The following is a 21,269-nucleotide window of genomic DNA, read 5'->3' on the forward strand; positions in this document are numbered from 1 at the left end:
GGAAGGCAATGTTCAATAGAAATGGGACAATATTACACTATACATTACAATTTCCACTAATGATGAATGAAATACCAAGTGACTTTAGAAAAGCTAGTTATGATTATGAAACTTTATATAAGAAATTTCAATTAATAGTAATAGATTAAATATCTTTTGTTGGGAGTAGATGTTTAAAACATAAACAAATGACTACCTTCCATTAAGCATGAACACAACAAACCATTCGATGATTTTGACATAATCTTCTATGGTAATATATACCAAGCAAGCCCTATAAAAGACGTTGGATTTTCGAAACTAACATATGCGCACCACAATTTCTAGATTGCTCATTTTGGGGAACCAACTTCAAATCATATGAATTTAAACAAATAATGCAACAAACACAAATAAATTTCATAAATATACTCAAAAAATACAAATTAATCATTTCACAGACCAAGATATACAATACCTAGACACAAAGTACCATACACTACCAAAAGGCATTGTAACAATAACAAACAAAAAGACAATCACAATAAATAAATATTTGAACTTCTAGAAGAAGAACCCATTATCATATAAAGCAAGAATCGTGATCGCCATCATGCTCTAAAAATACAAATTCCAAATTATCCAAAACTTCATTTTATGCTTTCAAGATCCTCACCTTAAGGCTCATTTCATGTGTGGAAGACTTCCCTACTTTCTCTTGATCATGATCTTATCCTTTCTTCCTTTCCATAAAATAAAACATACACATGCAAGATGCACCCTAGATGCATTGTAAGATCAAATTCCTCTAATACTTTTTTGTTGTTTCTCCTTCATGAGCACAACCAAGCATTCAATGATGTTGCCCCTTTGTTTCTACATTCATAGTTTAATAAATATTAAGCTTCCACTTCAACGACTTATCCATCTTGAATGAATTTCTGACTGGCTCTCACCCAACACTCGAACAAGCACAAAACCACGGTACCGAGCAGCAAAGTATATGCCTAGAGCTTTGCTCCTCACCATGAAACCTGCAAACACACCTCTCTTGCCATGAATACATACACATAAAAGACCCAAGACACACCCTCACTGATCAAGAAACAAGATTAGGAGGCTCCTCCTCTTTCTTTACACACTCAAGATCCATAGTTGTAGCACATAGGAAGAGCAAGAAGAAGGATGGACAAAAAAAGTTTGGAAAAGAGGGAAGAGGGAAGTTAAAGAGGCACCATAATCTGTCGTGCTCCAACCTCCTCAGCCACTTTTTCCCAAGAACCCCAATTGCACCCTTTTGAACCTTTATTAAATCTAATATTTTTTTGAGCATACAAAAGCAAAGGTTGAATCCTTATGTGTTGCATGTATTCTAGGCAAGATTCCTAAGGTTGTAAAATAAAAGAACATATGCAATGGCTTTTATAACTCCAAGCAAAGCATTTACAATGGTAAAAGTATATATCAATGAAGTACAACTTAGATGCAATAGCACAAACATTTTTGATAAAGTGAATAATTTGTCTATGTAGACCCCAAATCTTTTAGCCTTTTTGATGTAGAAATTGGAGGCTATCAATTTCACACAAGAAACCTAATCTCATCCAATGAAAAAAATAATTTGAATATTTTGTTTCAAATAATAAAAATGAGATCTAACTATTTGTATGTATTTTGGAGTTGACAGGTGTGCACCTTCTCCTATTCCACGATGTAAATCATGTAAGCAACTTCGTGGTTGAAGTATCATTACTCCAAGCAATGGAACCAAAGTGCTATGCTACACAAGCTCAACATCAAAATTTTTGGACACAATTTTCATTGCTTCAAGGGTACCATGCACTTAGTCAATAGATACCTCTCACATAGCCTACTCACATGTGAACCTAATAAAGAATCTAGACCTACCATTGGTAACCATAGATCGACTTGCATTTTTTTAAAATCTACTAAATGTATAGATACTATTTCTCTTCTTAATACAATTTAACATAATTTCACAAAAAAATCATAAACCTATGCTATACAAGAATCTTTCGAATGTGTGTTTCAAATCTCTTCATGTAGGTCACTTCATTAGAGATTTTCAAGAGCTTAAATAGAAGGATAATTTGGCCTAGCAAGAGATTGTGATTTCCAAAATCAATGGGTTTCAAACATTCCCCAAGAGAGGGAAAAGGAATAACAATAGCAACAACAACAATACTTTGATTTGGAGTAGTAGGTGAAAGGGTGCTTTGATTTGGAGTAGTGGCATAGAAGAGATGAACACTTTAGAAAGACCTTCGAAGTAGAACTCAACATTGATGAAATATAGAGAAGAGTATACACTGCCATCTGAAAATAATGATCTTCCCTACTTGACTCCTTGAACTACCTTTAGATCTAATACTTAGCTTAAGCATTGTAATGACCAAAGGAAATATGGATTAAGCTTCTTGGACAAAAGCTGTTTGTTACAAAATTTATGTCTTTTATTTAGTACAAATCATTATTCTCTCTTTAAAAAATACACCCCCAATTACCTATTGATTTATGAATTTGAGGGGAATTGTTAATGGAGCAATTACTAATATATAATAAAGCCTCCCAATGCATGATTTAATTGTCTTAAAGTTGGGCACTTCATTTGGAATTTTATAAAAGAACCCCAATCCCCCTCCCCCCAAGATGCTGGAAATCCTAGTCAAGTTGGCTTCCAAATGTTGTTAAGAAAGGGAAAAAAGAATAGTAACATTGACCACGCTAATAATGACAATGCTATTGATAGTCAGGTGGGCAACCCTAAGTCAAAAAATAAAAGGCTTTTCCTCTCACCACCAACCAAGTTCACTATCATTAACAATACAACCATGTACAAGCTTCATCACTATCTACTAGAGTACTTAGAAGCATTCTTCACCTTTATCATCGACATCAACCATCTCTCCTCCAATGGATTGCATCACAATCATCTCATGCATTCCACATCTAAGTTACACCATGCTACATTTGACGAGATGAGTGCCAAGGAGTTGGCACTCATGTAGGACGGGGGTCATGTTACCTTAATAAGTGATGAAGGATGAAAGTTATAGGTACAGTGGTGGAAATATACAAGTTCAAGAAAGGTGCCTTTTCCTTGGCAACTAATACAAGCACCATACAAAGGTTGGTCATCTTGAGTACCAGTGACAAGATGTCATCAAAGTTTATCCCCTTCTCTTGCTTAAATCCTTTGTCCAAAGAGTCATACTGAAGAGTCAATCTTTGATTGCATAGCCTTTTGTACTTATGGCTAGTCATTCATGTTCATAGCACTAGCATAATATGAAGGCTATCCACAATGTGTCATCATGACAAAATCAAGAGATAGATCATACTTCTATGGTGGTTCTGATACTCTTGTAGATTATCTCAACACTAGCTTAGCATGCAAATTTGGTCTTTTGCAATTTCACCTCAACATTTCCTAGCTATATTAGCCATACATCATGTGTGATAGGTCATACATGTTGCTCATATGGTGGCTACCCATCCTCCTATAATACTATCCTCTTTATCTCAACTAACTTGGTGAGTTCTTTGTGCATCTTCTCATCATTGAAGATAACATCATGGCTATGGACTATCTTCTTCACTTCAGAATCCCAAAGATGGAAACCTATCTCACTTGAATCTTTGTACCTAACAAAAATTCATTTCTTGGACTTAGGATCAAGCTTGTCCTACTTGTCCATTGAGATATGCATATAAGCATAGTAGTCAAACACTACAAGTCATCATAGAAGGGTCTCTTGCCAAATTACCCCTCTGAAAGTATTTTACCATTCAATGATTTGTTAGATGATTGATTGATCAAGTAAATAGTTAACTTGACAATCTCAACTCAAAATCCATAAGACTTACATTAGATAATATACACCACACCCTTTCATGTAGTTAACCCTCACACGAACAAGGTGGAAAATCTAGAAAATCTAAAGCCAAGGACAAGTCCAAGGCAAAAGTGGAATGAAACATGAAGGCGTGACAAGTAAAATATGGACACACAAGAGGTGCAGAAAAGTCCTAGATCAAGGAAAAAGATGCACAAGAAAAGTGCAAGTCAATACTTTTGTAAAAGAGTGCAATGCACATTATGATTTATTTTAAGAGCGTCGAGCTCTCACCCGTGCAATTTGTAAAGGTAGATGGGCAGTAGAAAGGAAGCTAGGAAGATAGGAGGACAATGGGAAAAAGGGCCTAGGCCACGGCCGGGCATGTAAAAAAGGGGATAAGGGGATAACCGCCCAAAAGGGATTTAGGGTTTTGTATATAAAGTTGAAAAGTGAATGAGAAGCTCATTCTTGTGTGTGGCCAAAAGTAGCTCTCTTCTTCTTCTTCTTCTTCTTCTTCTTCTTCTTCTTCTTCTTGCTTGCTTGAGCTTTTTCTTGAGAGAGGGAGTGTGAGAGTGTGAGGGTGTGAGTGTGTGAGCGTGAGGGACCATGGAGGAGAAGCTCTCTATCTTCTCCTCTCTTCTTCTCTTCTCTTCTCTTCTCTTGTCTTGCTCACGGCAATGAAGCTTGGAGCGTGGAGCTTGAGGATGGAGCATGCTTGAAGCTTGCACTTGGATCGTGGAGCTACCAGAGTACTCAGGAGAGGAGATAACTCAATTGGGCATGGAGGTAAACTCACTACACCCGTAGAGATGGATAGTGCATCGACTATATGAGAGGTAGCCATTAGTGCTTGGCTTGGAACGCTTGAAGCAATAAGCAGTCCGTGGGCCTTAGCGGTTGATCACCTCTACATTTTGGTTCCATTGCCAGGACCAACAAATTCAAGCCTTGAGTGCTTTCACGCTTTGAATCAAGCATTGAAGTAGGGTTTTTCCCGAACCGGTGCTTGAGGTAGATAGGTAGGAAGCGAGGGAGTTTGAAGAGGCATTCGATCTCCTTAGCAAGTAGGTATTGGTTTTTAGATTTGGAAATGCATGTTGGAGTAGTGTAGGTATTTTTTTTGTGATTTGGATGCATTAGGATAAGAAAAACACACAAAAACAAAAGAAAATAAGCAATAGGGTTTATGATGTCATAATAGGGCATGAGGGTTTGGTTTATTTGCCGATTTGCATTTTGGAGTTTATTTGCTTATATACAATTCTTCCCCTCTATCCATAGCTTTGATTTGGAGGTGTGTGCGATACGTCATGACCTGAATCGTGTGATTCGAGCAATTTATCATTGCATCGGCCAAAATCGCACTGTGTTCGGCCCTAGTGATGGTGATTCTGCAACAAGTCCCAAAATTGGCCCTCGACCCTTCTATATTCTACCATTCGGCCCACTACCACTCACATGCCTACTGCTCAGCCCATCCAAATCAACCATTCGGACCAACTTGATATTCGGCCCTCGACCCTGTCAACTCAGCCCAACCCCACTCAGACCAACTTTGCATTCGGCCCACCTGGCTCGGCCATTGGCCCGATCGATTCGGCCCACCACCATTCGGCCACTCGATCCTTGGCCCACCTGGGCCCTCGAACAACCACATTCGAACTAGCCAAATTTGACACTCGGACCAATTCCATTAGGCCCTTTCTCATTCGGCCCTAGGCCATTTGAACGAGCTAAATCAAACATTCAGCCCCTGCAATTGGGACCTGCTAGGCCAAATTTTGATGATTTTAACGTGTAGATCCTGAAATTGACCAAAAGACCATATAGAGCCAAAAGCACATCATAGATCTATCACTAGACTGAAATCCAGAGCAAGTAGTTCAAAACTTGGCTATAAGCGGTCCTTCAAATCACGCATGGTATTTACCATGACGGCCCTACAAGTCGGGGGGGACTACCCCCCCCCCCCCCCCCCCCCCCCCCCCCCCCCCGAGACCCCCGCAAAAGGGACTTTGCCCCCTCCTCATCTCCCCCAAGTAGACTAGAGATAAAGTATGCGCTGTGACAAGCCCTCCAAATTAGATCCTGGTGTAGTAATGGCTCCACACAAGCATATATTCTCACATGCAAAACAGGAACCAAAAGCCCATATCAGACAAACAAAGACAAATAGAGACCCTAGAACCTCAAAGGGCCAATCTAGCCAAAAGGGCAAAAAGGCCACACCGCAAAAACACATATGTGTTGCATTTGGACTGCATCTAGTCAAAGCGGAATGCAACAACATCAAGCTACAACTGCAAAGATGAGTAGACATGACAGTCCTGACGATAGATGCACCTTGAACGGCACTACACAAATGACCCAAGACATCAGTGGAGAATCCACATCAAAAGGCTTAAATTTATAAGCCAAGTCTCGGAAGATGAAGACATAGTAGCGCCTGCTTATCTTAGGGTCAAACTCACTACAAAAAGAGAGCATAGTGTCGATGCTCTCATCGATGAAGGAGCAAATTTTAATATCTTGACCTATGAAGCATGGACCCTACTAGGCCAACTAAAGCTCACACCGACTAATGCAACTCTTAGTCCTTATTAGGGGTGACACTCACAAGCACTTATAGAGAAGTGCAAAATCCTTGTAACTATTGAGACTAAAAGCTTGCCTATCTTATTCCATGTTCCTCCAAATAGTCCTAATTGTGGAAAGGAAACCCTCCTAAGATGACCCTTCAAAAGGGTGACGAAGTGTGAGGCCGATTATGTAGCACAGAGGATACACTTGACACTACTAGGTATAAGGATAATCACAACCTTTAGTAAGGGTGACCTCATTGAAGCTCGAGGAAAAGAAAATGAATATTCTGACATATAAGGCAAGACTAGTAATGAGAGCAAGACTTGTTTGAAGAGTGTATGCAAGTGCATCCTGAACAAAGAGAACCAGTGAGCGAGGCCATGCTTGAAACAAGAAGGTCAGGAGACAATGCCAATGACATGCTTTGGAGTTACAAATATCATAGAAGACCACAAAAGAAGCCCAAGCCTTACAGACAAAGGTATTGATGGAGAGCCATCACAATGCGACGATGGATATCCAAAGCGCTACTACGTGCTCAAGGGTATTGCGTAGGTAACCAATGGATTTGGGTACCAAAACTCCTACTAAACCACCTCTGTCAGCCGAAGACCAAGACGTATCAAGAGCAAAGAAGCGCAAGAGGAAATCTAAATGAAAGAACAAGTCTCAAGTCAAAAACATTGGAGTGACCGGCCCCCTCACCATTGAAATCAAGAAACCAAACGGAACTATTTGAAGGATAAATCCTTAGCCTAGCGTGCTTAACAAGAAAATAGCATATGTAACCATCAAGCCTTTGATTTCCCAAGAGGATAATACCCATCATAGGCACAACATTAATCATGGTAAGGTTGATGTCTCAACAAAGCAAATGGCAAAATTATCTAATAGCCGTGAGCAAATCTTCTAGTCACTGCCAAGTCCACCTAGGAGTCCCAAATCTCCTACACCCTCTTTTCCTAAATCGACACAGAAAGCCCAACAGTAGTCGCCAAGTGTGGCTACTCAATTTCAATCTCTATCTCCATCTAAGCTTCGAAGTGTCCAAGAGGTGGGACATGACACCATCCTTATCTCTCAGCCTAAGGATATGCATGTGCAATCCATCGTGACTAGCTCAACTGATGCTCGATCTGCACGAGTGAATGCACAAAGGGTAACAAGAGTTACGACCACTTCCAATCTGCCTAAGGACCTAACACCGCAGTCTACCAACAATGGCCAGTCCACTGAACTAGCTGCTACTACTTCCAATCAGGAATCTCGTCAATCATAGCCTTTGGCCGTGACGATGCCCGTTGTGGAATGTGTCCTTAGCAATTCATTTGCAAAAGAGATGTTGCAACCAACATCCTTGACACTTCCAACACTTCCAAAGCACCTAAAGCCTAGAATTGAGGAGAAATATCTTGAAGATTTGGCCAAGGAGATGGTGCATCTGACCAATGAACAAGAGATGAAGAGTGTGATGAAGCTTGATCACAAGCTGACAGCCATCACACGTGCGTAGTGCATGTGAACATCGGAAGGCCAACACCAGAGTACGCAAAGCTCAACCCTTGACGTGGAATGAGCAACAACAAGTTTGCTCCCACTATGTAGTTATCATCGAAGAAGTCATGAAAGACATCCCAAAGGCCATAGCTAGAGCATTGCACTTGATACCCTCACTCTATACTGCTCAATGTGAGATAAACAAGGAAAAGCTCAAAGAAATCAAATGAAAAGGGAAAGGACAAGGCAAGTTTGTGCAAAAATGGCATTCCAACCAGAGTTTGGTAGCCAAAATTGACCACTGACTATTGACACTCGCTAAGCAAAAGGTGAGAGCCCTTTGGACATCAATACATGTTGCTTTGACCTCATTAAGAGTGTTGGCAATGGTCCATGAGGTCCATCTTTCTGCCACTATCCAAAAACATCCCTTGTATGATAAACTGCTTCTAGAAGAATATCTACACGTGGCTAATAGGCTAGGAGTAGGGAGCATGGTACTTGATGTTAGTGCATATGTCTTTTGCCTCACTCTCAAGACCCTGCAACCCTACATCTCTATGCTTCCCATCAATACAACCCTGACTTCTTCAACTGGTTCCATCCAAGCCTACATGACAGGAACCCTAAACCATCTCTTGGTTCTACACTAGAGTCACTCAAACCTCCAGAGCAAGAGAAAAATAGCTCTAAACACAACACTTGCTCTGATAGAAAGCAATGGAGACATGTTTCGATGGGTAAGGACAAGAGTCTAGAGCAGACGCCTAACCAAGAGCAAATGCCAAATGCACTTGGATGAGCAGCTAGATGGAGGGGAGTTAGCTGAAGAGCTAGACTCTCCAAAAAGAGAGGCAATTGTATCCTCACAACCTAGCGAGGTTGTTTAGTAGGCTGCATCTATGTCCCATGAGGACACATTACAGAAAGAGAAGGCTAAGGCCCCAACCAAGCACATCAACGGGCTGACCTAGTTCAAGGTCCAAAATCTTTGAAGGATACACCTCAATTGCCCAAGAAAAAGAGGAGAAAACAATGAAAACAATGGGAGTTGCAAGTGGTTGTAGACACCAAGAAGATTGAGATCAAGAGTGCTGAAGAGCTAAGGAAACCCATTGGCATCTCTCCTAACAGTGGTGAAACCCCAAACACATCCGTGTGTTCCAATAAGACAAAGCAACCATTACCATCAACAATTTCTTGCAACACTCAATCCACCAACAACATAACTTGCATTGACCAATCGAGAGTGGATACAACACTATCACGACAAGTTGACGAGGAGAACCGTGACACAATAGCAACAAAGCCTCAGGAGAAACATGAAAACCCCAAGGACATAAGCAATCCTAGCATTGACCAATCTTCTCATCTAGGCCTGAGCCCAGCTATGCCAAAGCCTAGGGAAACTGCCAAAAACTTGCATGAGATAGCAGCCGAGCAAGCCCTCATTGAACATAGAAATGTCACGGAATGCTTAACTGAGTTGGATACTAAACTCAAATTATTTGCATATGTCTACGTCTTTGCAAACATGGGCACATTTCCTAAGGAGCAGCTTGAGGAATAGTTGCCATATCCTCTATCCTAGGAAGAGCATGAATATTTAACGACCACTATGACAAGCTCCTACATGAACGCATGCAACTCATCTTTGACAAGGAGGCCAACAAACTACACCTAACTATGACATTCAATGAAGCACCTTGCCAACCAAATCTCTTAGAGATAGAGCAACTAAAGCGACAATCAAAGGGTCCAAGTCAATTTGAAAAACGTTGGTTTGAAAACCGTTCTACAATGGCCGAACTTGGAGCCCGAATTACGACAGTCTCAAAGGAGCGACTAGCCAAATGGCAGGCTCAAAGAGACTCAACCTATGTGGCACCAACTTCCTTTCAAGTACTAACTGCCATTCAAGGTATGGACTTAGTTGGAACTAGCCAAGAGAACTCTTTGATTGATAAAATTCACACTAAGGAGGAGCTACATGTTGTTAGTAGACTCGGACAAGGTACCATGCTACTCGATGTTGCAAAATATCTATTGTTATTGAGTATGCTGCCACAAGTACTAGATGTGTGCCACACTCCAGTACAATCCTGTAATATTTCCACGCAATAAAAGTTAGTTGGTTAGTTCAAAAGTTAGTTAGTCAATTAATAAGTTAGTAAGATTACTAACTAAAGACTAACTAAGGTAAAAACTTACTAGCATTAATAGCTAATAATTTTCATTCAATTAAAAATATATTTTAAAAAATCAAGGGTCATAAATCTGACATTCTCGGATTGTAAAGGACCGTAACCACCCTTCACGAAAAGTACAATGTGAACGGGACTTATGAGCCATATTAATCACTAGTATTAATGTGTATAGTTTGAATGGTCCAAAAATATTAGATTCTTGGGGGGGGGGGGGGGGGGGAGGGGGGGGAAGGGGGAAATAACTATTATATTTTAGGATATTATCCTAAAAAGATAGAACTAAAAGTCATTTAAAAGAAAAGACAAGTGATGTTTTAGTTAGTTTTGGAGATTTTATAAAAAGAGAAATAAAAAAAAGTGACTGGCAAAATCACGCACGCCGCAATCGCAGTCTACAGGCAGTAGACAGCACTTCGAACAGAGAAAAAAAGGAGTGAACTAAAAGCTTTCTAAGAAACTGTCTTGGAGTTTTACCCCCCTTTTGGAGCCAATGCAACCATCAGATTTATGATCTAAGCATCAGATCACTGAGTCTTCTAAGAGCCCCTCCACTCTTGTTCTCACACTTATCCCCTCATCTCTAATTCATTATAAATATAAGGCATGGGGAGGCACAAGGGAGAATAAGGAGACCCCGAAAGGCTGCAAGAGAGAGGGAGAGAGAGAGTATACCTCTCCAAGAGATTGTGACAGAGAACTTGAGAGAGAGAGAGAGAAGAGTTACCCAGAGAGGCTGCACAATTTTCCTCTATCTTGATCCTTGATTTAACCATCTTCTCTTTCGCTCTCCCATCTCAAATCTATTCCCCCTTCTTAATCTCTTGAGTCTACTTGCGGACGATGGCCTGCAAGCGAAGAATGTCACGTGCAGATGACAATCCTACAACCAACAACAGAGCTTTGGGCGAAGGCATCACTATCAATCCAATTGCAGTATCGGTTGTTAGTAATGTATTTTCAAATTGATAGATGCTTGTTTTACTGCTCGCAAGAGATGCATTAGGCTCCGTACCTTGTGGTGCTAAAATAGAACATTGAAAAGGATAAATCGCATTTCAAATATTCAAAGATGAAGTTTGTGAAGTGCTTGTATCAAAGGGAGTTAAATTGCACCCAGTTGCTATGTGATGAATCCATGCATAGCATAAGCAACATATGGGACACTAAAGTATTGAGCATCGATGAGTCTTTGATTAATCTTTACCGAGGATAATATTGTTTAAAGTTCACAAATGCATACATACATGGGAGAGATTATGTAAACTTTACATGGATGACATGAGACTCCTTGCCTTAGGAGAAAGGAAGATAAAGCCAAGAAAAAAATGTTGCATAGTAGGGAAATGCTAAAAGATAATTGTCACTTAGAGAAGAGGCATAAATGCTCTTGCTAGATTGATTAATTTGCATTGGAATGATAGGACTTACATCATGTATAGTATTGGAACCTTTAGCATATGGCTTAGGCTAAAGGAGGGAATATTAAGTAAATTCTACTCTTTGGACCCAAGGGGGAGAGTGAATATGCGATGGAATTATTGTCGCGTCTATTATTGTATTGTTTGGAAAAAATACAATTAGTTTTGTTAGTTGATTGAACAACACCCTAAATGTTTTTCTTTCAATCAAGGGATTGTTGCATTGTGATTTGGATAAATATTCCAAGGCTTGTGTTGATGGCAAATACATGGCAGGGGTCTGTAATGACAAGTTGCCATGGGAATAAAGGAATGCTTTTCTAGAATATGATATTAAGACTGATTGCTTTGATTGTGCTTGAATTTTAATTGGATTAATTAAGGAAGGATATTTTGCACGCATGGATCATCTCCAAGATCACATCGCGGATTATCCGAGAGGGCACTACTCGATTCACAGGCCAATGGTCGAGTGGTGGAAAGGCCAACTACGAAAATGGCATCTCACTCCTAGACCGCTTGTGGGTCAGGTGGAGCTCTGGACACCCCTTGCCTGTCCAGAATGGAGTTGGAGATTCCCATGAGCCCAATGCTTGGGACGTTGAAAGATCCTATTTTAGATAAAGGACTGAAATTTTGGTGCCATAAGACTTGGACCGGGTACTTCTATTGGACAGAAGGGATACATAATTCTCCTATATGGGCAGGAGACAAAGATTAACTAAAAGATAAGTTAAGGAACTTGTTTGATAAGAGGACTGCTTGTTTTTTTTTTTGCATGTGTTGTAAATTACGTGAACGAACTCTGTGCCCTAAAAGGCTTAATTAATGAAGCTGATTTTAAATGTCGTACATAAATGTGGTAGGACCTAATTAGACAACTAAAGCTATCAAGGGAAGCAGGTGGATGGAATCACTCGACGAGTCCGTCCTACGGCTGGGTGGTCCCAGAGAACTGGGAGGCTTCTCACAAGGATTTACCATCGGATGACTTTAGGTATTGTTAGGTTAGAACCGGATTCATGCCATTTTAGGGGACCGGAATGAGACTATGCCCTAAGTTTGTTATTGCAAGGGCTTTTGGCTCACACTTTTGGGCTTAGTAGAGGAAAGAGATCTCCTACTCCACATTGTCCTATGATACATGGGAAACTTGATCTTTTTTATCTCCTAGGCAATGCATCTCAATCCCAAAGAGACCGTAGACATGAATGCCCCATCTCATTATCACTCCCAACCATTCAACCTCCTTTACCTCTTAGACGAAGAGATTTTAGTCATTTCCAAACCAACTAGCAGGGAATCCTTCACATAGGGCCATGTTGAGTATGTGGGCTAAAAGGGGTCCTATGATGTCTCTAGCACATGATAGGTGCTATGCTACTAGTCCATCATTGTCCTAGGTAGCCTAGTTGTTCTAGAGTATATAAATGGCATCGTGTGAACCATCGCTATGCTAAAGAAAGTAGATGATGCGGATCTATCCTCTGGTGGTTGGGGAAATTGGGGCTACCCATGTACTTGGTATAATGAGTAGCATATGCATGCCACATGTCTAGGGAGGTGATGCACGTATGGGCTCAAGGCACCTCGAATGCTTTTCAAGAATAGCTAATAAAACCCCTGCTCTAATCCACATAGAGATGCCCTCTTCTTTTGCCGCACTAGGCGGAGAGAGAGAGAGAGAGAGAGAGAGAGAGAGAGAGAGAGAGAGAGAGAGAGAGAGAGAGAGAGAGAGAGAGAGAGAGGGAGGGAGGGAGGGAGGGAGGGAGGGAGGGAGGGAGGGAGATATAGAGAGAGTAGGGAGACAGGAGGGAGAGATAGAGAGATAGAAAGAGTCACCTTGCAATGTGTTAATGTGGAGCATACACAAAGAAAGGTAATATCAAAGAGAGAATTATTTGGTCTCAAAAATAGAAAGACATTGTAATGCAAATAGTCTATCTTATAAAATAAAATTACTTTTGCATCTAATAGTTGCTTGGATTCATGAAATGTGTGCAATGTAATGTAAGCAATGTCATGTTTGGTAGTAGGTTTGGGAGATTCAAAAATAAGAGATAGTGTAGATGGAATAAAACCCAGTGAAAAGCGGCCACTTGTTGGCATTGAGCACTCCAAAAAGGGACAAAAGAAACTGTCAACCTCATATGTCAACAGTCCAACAAACCTTATTCAATTACACCACACAAAAATGATGTCAAGTTCACTAGACTCAAGCCATTAGTGTACATACTTGCAATGAGTTGATTCAACTCTTCACCATCGATGAATGATGTTATAAGTACAAGTTCATAGTAGGACTAAAACAAAATTTTGACAAGGCCTCCTCAGCAACTCAATAGTCAAATGAAGAAGCCACCTTTAACTCCCCTTTAGCTCTTATTTCACATATTATAGATTATATTTTGAATTTCACAACATGATTGTTACTTTAAGCTAAGATTTCAAACAATATAAATCTTATCTTCAATTAGTTAGACTTGCTAAAGATATCATATATATTTTATAATTTAAAGTCTGGTCTCAAAATATACTATATTCCTATGCATCAAAGGCTAGTCATGAGTTAAAAAATATTATTAATCATATAAATATTTTGGATCATGCATTCATAAATTTCAAGGTCTAGACTCTGCTTCAAATTATAGGTTGGACTAAAGTGCATGGATTGTATCCTATTTTGTATCTTAAATGAGAAATTCTCTACAAAGTCAACAACTAAAACGACAACATCAAATGGAAAATTCATCAAGCACACTTTAAACTACTATGTCTACCATCAAAAAATGAAGTTGTGCTTGATGAATCACATAAAGTGAGAAGAGAACATCTATAAAGATCTTCATAGCCATGTCCCTACTATCTAGTAAAGCCTCATTATTAGGACACATTGTCAACCTCTTAAATCCACATCCACCACAATCCCCAAATAAGAATTTTCTGGCATGGTATTCTAAACCACAAAGCTTTAGACACATAAGTGATTCCCATATATTTTGGTGATGTTATGATAAATTGGTTTGTCATACAATGACCTAGAGCACCATTTTTGCAAAATAAAACATGTGCATGCATGATCCTTTTCATGGTACCCAAACATGCTTTGTCTCATGAGATTAAGTGGCTACTTAAAATATATCATCTGGACATGATATAAACAACAACACTATCGATTCTTTAATTTTTAGATAAAGTAAACCTTTAATTACTCAAAGCATCTAAGAGATATTTGCACTTCTAGATGGGCTCTTTTGAATCTTTGGTACATCTCAACCTATGGCATTAAACATTCAAACTCGTGAGGTTTTTTCATTAAACTTGAACATTTTCTTTGGACATTTAGAGATGTTTTATACTATGGGGAAAATGGGGTATAGGTATCGAACTTACACACCCTACTAATTCAACCCACACCCAAACCACTATGCCACAACCTTGTTGGCTTGAATGTATCCTTTATATAGGGCTAGGTGCACACCAGACTTGATGGACTATGTGTGTGTTTCAAAAAAGGGATTTGATGCTTTCACACAAACTAGATCAACAAGCATAACACTCCAAAATTCATGACATTAACATAAGAATGTGATTGGTAAAATGGAAGTCAAGCTTCCACATGTCGCTAGGCTTCCAAGTTCAATTCTTGTTGATTCAAAGAAAGTCAAAATCTTTGCATGGATAGCATGGACATTCCAATACGTTGTTGATCACATGGACAATTTTTTGAAGGCAACTCTATACAACACATCAACACATGCTCATGTACATTGAAGTGGTTTGGACTAATGTGAAACCTACCTAACTATTACAAGCTTTAACACATAAAGGAAGAACTAACTCTCTTATTCTAAGTTTTATTTTTCAAATTGCACTCAAACATGCATAGAACACTTTGCCACTTTACAACAATTTTGCACTATCAAAGCTACCAAAAACCAGCTTGCAAGGGTGCTTATCTCACACCAAGACTTGTGTAGATGAACATGATATCTATGGTAACATTAAATTTTTATTCAACACATAACATTCATTTTAGAAAGCTACAAATGGATTCATGTGGACCTACACTCTTAAGAATGACTATGCATACTTCAAACAAGATATCCTTAGATAACATTTAACATGATTTGTTAATAGCATAGTGAATGCAGGGAAAATGAAGGCACAAAATGACAATGTTTTGGATGCAACAGAATTGAAGAATGAGGGTAATGAGTGCCAGCACATGAAAGGATCAATATATTAACCAAAATGACAATGTTTTAGATGCAACAGAATTGAAGAATGAGGGTAATGAGTGCCAACACATGAAAGGATCAATATATTAACTAGAATGTATATTTGCCCATAATTGTTGGTAACATCGATAAAGGATTATGTCTATTTTGTATATGACCATATCCTAAAGTTGTAGTCACTTCAATTTACTTTTCAAGGATGTGAGCCATATGCAAAATGAAGGCAAAACATGACAATGTTTTGGAAGCACATAGAGTTGAAGATGGCAGCAATGAGCACGATTAATGGTGGTATCACTTAAATGACACATGAAAGGATAAATATAATAATCTAGAGTCATACGCCTCACCCATGAATTTTGTAAGAAGTAATAAATGTTTATGCAAGCCCTTATTTCTAATGATATAGTCACTTCACTTTACTTCTCAAGGATGTAAGGTACTGTCAAAATCCAAGAGCATATATGCCCATCTTTGCACACCTACACATCCTTTGGTTGAGGTCTATCATGTGCAAATGCTTCAATGCCAAAAGCACCTCTACAACATAAAACATGTAACATATAAGTAGTGGCATCACATGTATTCCTAGCATCACATTAAAGAGAATGGATTCTTTTATTAAAGGCATGTCCTACTATACATTGCCCTATTTTGCAATAGGCTCATATTTCTTATCTTCTTTAATAGTGGACTCACAACATGTGGACTCAAATACTAATTCTCCTTTCATAAGATTATTCTTTTTGGAGACAAATGAGAAAATACCAAAGTTGTGGAATCTATTTAGGATAGTAATCCTTATGCCTTTGTGGCATATTAGAAATATCATAGTAATTGCCAAAGTAGCTAGATTGCCTAGCCAGATGCTTTTCAGGAAAGTAGTTAGAGAGATTTGTGGCCTTCTCAAGAGGCTTAGGAAAAAAGAGTGACTACAACCCATCTTTGAGCTCTTGTTGAGCCTAATAGGGAACTTAAATATCTTGGAGAAATTAAAAGAATGATAAAATGAATTTCCAAGAGTTGCAAATACTAGTCACCAAATTTGCACCCTCCATACCTTGGAACCAACTTCCAATGGACTTGTCATAAGCTCATTGACCAAGACATGGGACAAGCTTTCTTTTTTTTTATTTGATGAGAAAATAAATTGATATTTCCATCAGAATGGTATTTAAATATATACCATAAGAGATGCTATTGGGGTGAAAATAAATGCCAACATAACAAACCTTTAAAGGACAACGCGTCTAAGTAGCTTATATGGCTAATAAACTAATACTTTTATTTTTTCAAGATTGATATACCAATGGCTCAATTACCTCACCACTTAATTTTCCCATATTCCTACTCTACACCATCTAACCTCTCCATGGTGGGGGGGAGATGGGGGTCACTCATAAACACGTAAGTGTATCATGCGGGTTCAACAGAAGAGATTTTCTAAATACTACCTTTACACATTTTTGACATGCAAAGGGGAGCCATATAAAAGTTTTTTTTTGCAATCTAAACAGAAAATTTAGTGTGTTTTATTTTGGAAAATTTCACAAATAAAGGTATATGTGAATAGGCCTTGGACACACATGATATAGAGGGTAAGATGCCACCTCTTGTTTGCATTTGCATCATGTAGCTCCAATGCCAAGAGAAGACAATAAGGAAGAAGGAGAACAACTTTTCTTGATAGCCCTCTCTCTCTCTCTCTCTCTCTCTCTCTCTCTCTCTCTCTCTCTCTCTCTCTCCTTTCATTCAACTCCTTACCCTTAGAGATATGGAAGCAAGTGGTGTAGAATACATAAAAACAAGAGGTGAAGATGAGCTTCACCTTGGCGTCTTAGTCAACTCACACTCACACTTTCTCTCCCTCACTCTCAAGCAATGCCACAACATGATAGACAAGAAGGTAGAAGAGTAGAAACTCAAAAATTGCACATATGAGAATAAACTCTCTATTCACCTCTACATATTATATACATTAGGGTTAGGTTTTCTCCCCTTACCCTCTACCCCTTTTCCACTTGTGAGTTCTTTTTTTTTTACATTCAAACTTGGTTATTGTGGATTCAATCTTGAGGCAAAAAAAAAAAGTAAAGTTTCCAATGGCCTCCTCATCCATTACAAGCATTGTTGTTTAACTATGAGTGATATTAAAAACTTGCATAGGATTGAGCTTGATTCTCACTTTCCTTTTGCAAAAATATAAGAGCTCCATATCTAAAAGTAATGGATTAAAAATTACATATTCACCTTGTGAATGTATGGTGCTTGAAAAAAACAAGTTGAAGCTCTCAAAAATTACAACTCTTTCTAAAGAATACTATCAGCACACCAATTGTCCTTTCCCGCTTTTGGCCTCTTATAGTACTATATTTAACTATTGCCATTTTTGGAAATTCTTGAATCTGATTTACATCTTCTCCCTCCTAGATGAGTGCAAACCCCTTATCAATTGCCATTTAATGTAGTATGCTTGGCTCGCATTGTAGACTAGGAATGTGGGGATTTGAATGCTAAGGTTGTGGGAGGAGCAAAGGGTGTTATTAATGGTGAGGATTGATATAGCCATGGATAAGGAATGTAATTGATCTTGTTCTTAGATGGAATTAGAATAGTTGATTCATTGGGTCTTGTAGTTGTTAGTATGCTTGATCGGTGATTCTTTCTTGCTATGTGTAACTTGAAGAATTATGGAGGATGAATTGCAAAGTATGGAAGATTAAAGACTTTTTGTAGAAGTAGAGGTGATGGCTCAATTTTAATGAATTAAACTTATAGGCCTATGCATGCTCGTCCAATGTGTGTGAAAGCACCAAATGTTCAAGCTTGTAGAAGTTATCCTTTATATAATTGTATTGTTGTTCATGTATAGATTATCAAATTTTAGGCTAGTCTTACCCTTATAAAAATTGTGCTACAAACTTCATGTCAAATTTGTCTCGTAAACCTTGGCTTGGGAGCCCTCAGGGAGAAAGAGGGATGAGGAGCTTAAAATTGAAAAGCATTTGCAAGTTTTTTTTAGTTTTCAAAAATAATTTATTTGGGAATTTCAAATTTCAAAACAAGAATGAAAGAGAGAACATGATACCTCGTTCCCTCCTTTCTCATTCAAGAACACAATACCTCTTTCCCTCCTTTCTCATTCAAGAACATGCAAACTAGGCAAGGAGGATTGTAATGCTTACATATTGCACCTAAAGGGAGTGAGCCCTAAAGTGGAAGCATAAAGAGCAAAAGCAAGAGTTATGGTGGAAGGAGAAAGAGTAAGAGAGAGAGAGACACACACAATGTGGGAACTCCAATAGTCACAATGTATGATCAAATGTCACTAAAAGAATAAAGAATGAAGTGACAGTGATGGGAACCCATCACCTGCAATGTACATGTGTGTAGGTATGCGGGTACTATTAGTGTAACTAATACACGACCAGCTAGGCACATGCGCCTTTACCCCCAACACCCTCCCACTTAAAGGCCAATGTGCCTCTAGTGAGAGGAGAGAACGAGAAAAAAAAGTAACAAAGTACAAATGTACATAAGTACATCAAGATGAGGAAAGATGTCATCTCATCCAATACCCATCAACTTCCTAGGGAAGGCAAAGTGCTCTACTAAGAGGCTTTCAGTGAGCAAATCTATAGGATTTTGGTCAATTGAGATCTTTACAAGCTTAATGGACTTGTCCTAAATGACCTCTTGAATAAAGTGGTAACACACCTCAATGTGCTTCATCTTCACATGGAAGACCCCCAACTGAATAGCACTCATAGAATCCGAATGTAGTGTAGGGATCACATCATCCCAGTAATGCCAAGATCTTCCATCAAACGGGCTAACCAGAGAGCCTCCTTGCAAGCCTTAGTGGCTCCAACATACTCTACCTCTATAGTAGATATAGGACCATGTATTTCTGTATCCTAGACATCTAAGAAACAGCAGCTCCAAAAAAGGTAAAGACATAGCTAGAGATGGACTTCTACTATCTGCATGTCCTACATAATCAAAGTCTGTGTATCCCACGACTTCTATATCCTAGCCACCATAACATATGCACATAGATGATGTGCCCTTCCAGGTACCACATGATACCCTTGATGGGATCCCAATGTCGTCTGCCACATGTGGCCATATAGCATGCCACACTTCTATTGTAAATGCTATGTCATGAAGACGAGTGGCTATGGCATACATCAAATTGCCCCACTACAAATGCATGAGGAATGTTGGCCATCTCGGACTTCTCCTCATCAAACTGTGGACAATCAGCTTGACTAACCTTCACATGAGAAGGTAAAGGACATCTGATAGGCTTGACATCATGCAGATGAAATCGCTCAAAGACCTTCTAGATGTACTCTCTCTATGATAAGTAGAGGATCCCCTTAGAGTGATTGCGCGTAATGCACATCACAAGAATATGTGAGGCATGTCTCATGTCCTTCATCTCAAAGCTCTTCTTGAGCTGACCTTTCAAGACATCCAACTCATCACATGAGCACTCCCAGTAATCAACATATCATCCACATCAAGAATCAAAATCATAAGGCTTCCATCATGAGTCTTCTTTGTGTATAAATACAAATCCATATGTAAGAAGTTGGGAATAGTTAAAAATATTGATAATATGCCATGTCACACTAACATTGGTATATAAGGAGATAAGTTGTAATTTTTCATATCTTTTGGCAAATCAATACATTTTACAATCTTTCGCTCCCTTCTTGCTCTAAGCTTCCATGGCTTCTTCATCTTTCCTGTCTTTCTCTCTCCAATTCTAGTCTTTCTCTCTCCTCGTCACTCTTATTCTCTCTCTCCCTGCAATCTTTCTCTCTCCTCTTTCTCTCTCCCTGGTTCTCTCTCTGACAAGTGGTATCAGAGCTTCAGTCTTTGATCCATTATTTTCTTCCATTTTCACTCCTATTTTCCTATTTCAAAACCAATTTCAGACAAAAATGGTATAAGACAGTGACTAGTGGAGTGCTGTAGGACAACCACAGTTAGCAAATGACTACATCTGGAGATATCCAAGGTCAGATATGGCGGGTAAAGGCTTAAATGGCTAGAAGGGAGAGAGAAAGAGGAGAGAGAAAGAGGAGAGAGAAAGACTGCAGGGAGAGAGAGAATAAGAGTGACGAGGAGAGAGAAAGACTAGAATTGGAGAGAGAAAGACATGAAAGATGAAGAAGCCATGGAAGCTTAGAGCAAGAAGGGAGAGAAAGATTGTAAAATGTATTGATTTGCCAAAAGATATGAAAAATTACAACTTATCTCCTTATATACCAATGTCAGTGTGACATGGCATATTATCAACATTTTTAACTATTCCCAACTTCTTACAATCCATCCCTTCCCAAAAGTTTTTGTCCTCAAAAACAAACCTAGAAAGAAGCTAAAGAGGAGATGGATAGAACAGAGTACTACTCTGTACAGCATTACAAGGGATAAAGGAAAAGATTACCTAATACTCAATAGTAGTACTAATCT

Source organism: Lygodium microphyllum, chromosome 17 (assembly GCF_053477565.2).
Source record: "Lygodium microphyllum isolate KBCC chromosome 17, Lygodium_microphyllum_v1.1.10, whole genome shotgun sequence".
NCBI lineage: Eukaryota > Viridiplantae > Streptophyta > Polypodiopsida > Schizaeales > Lygodiaceae > Lygodium > Lygodium microphyllum.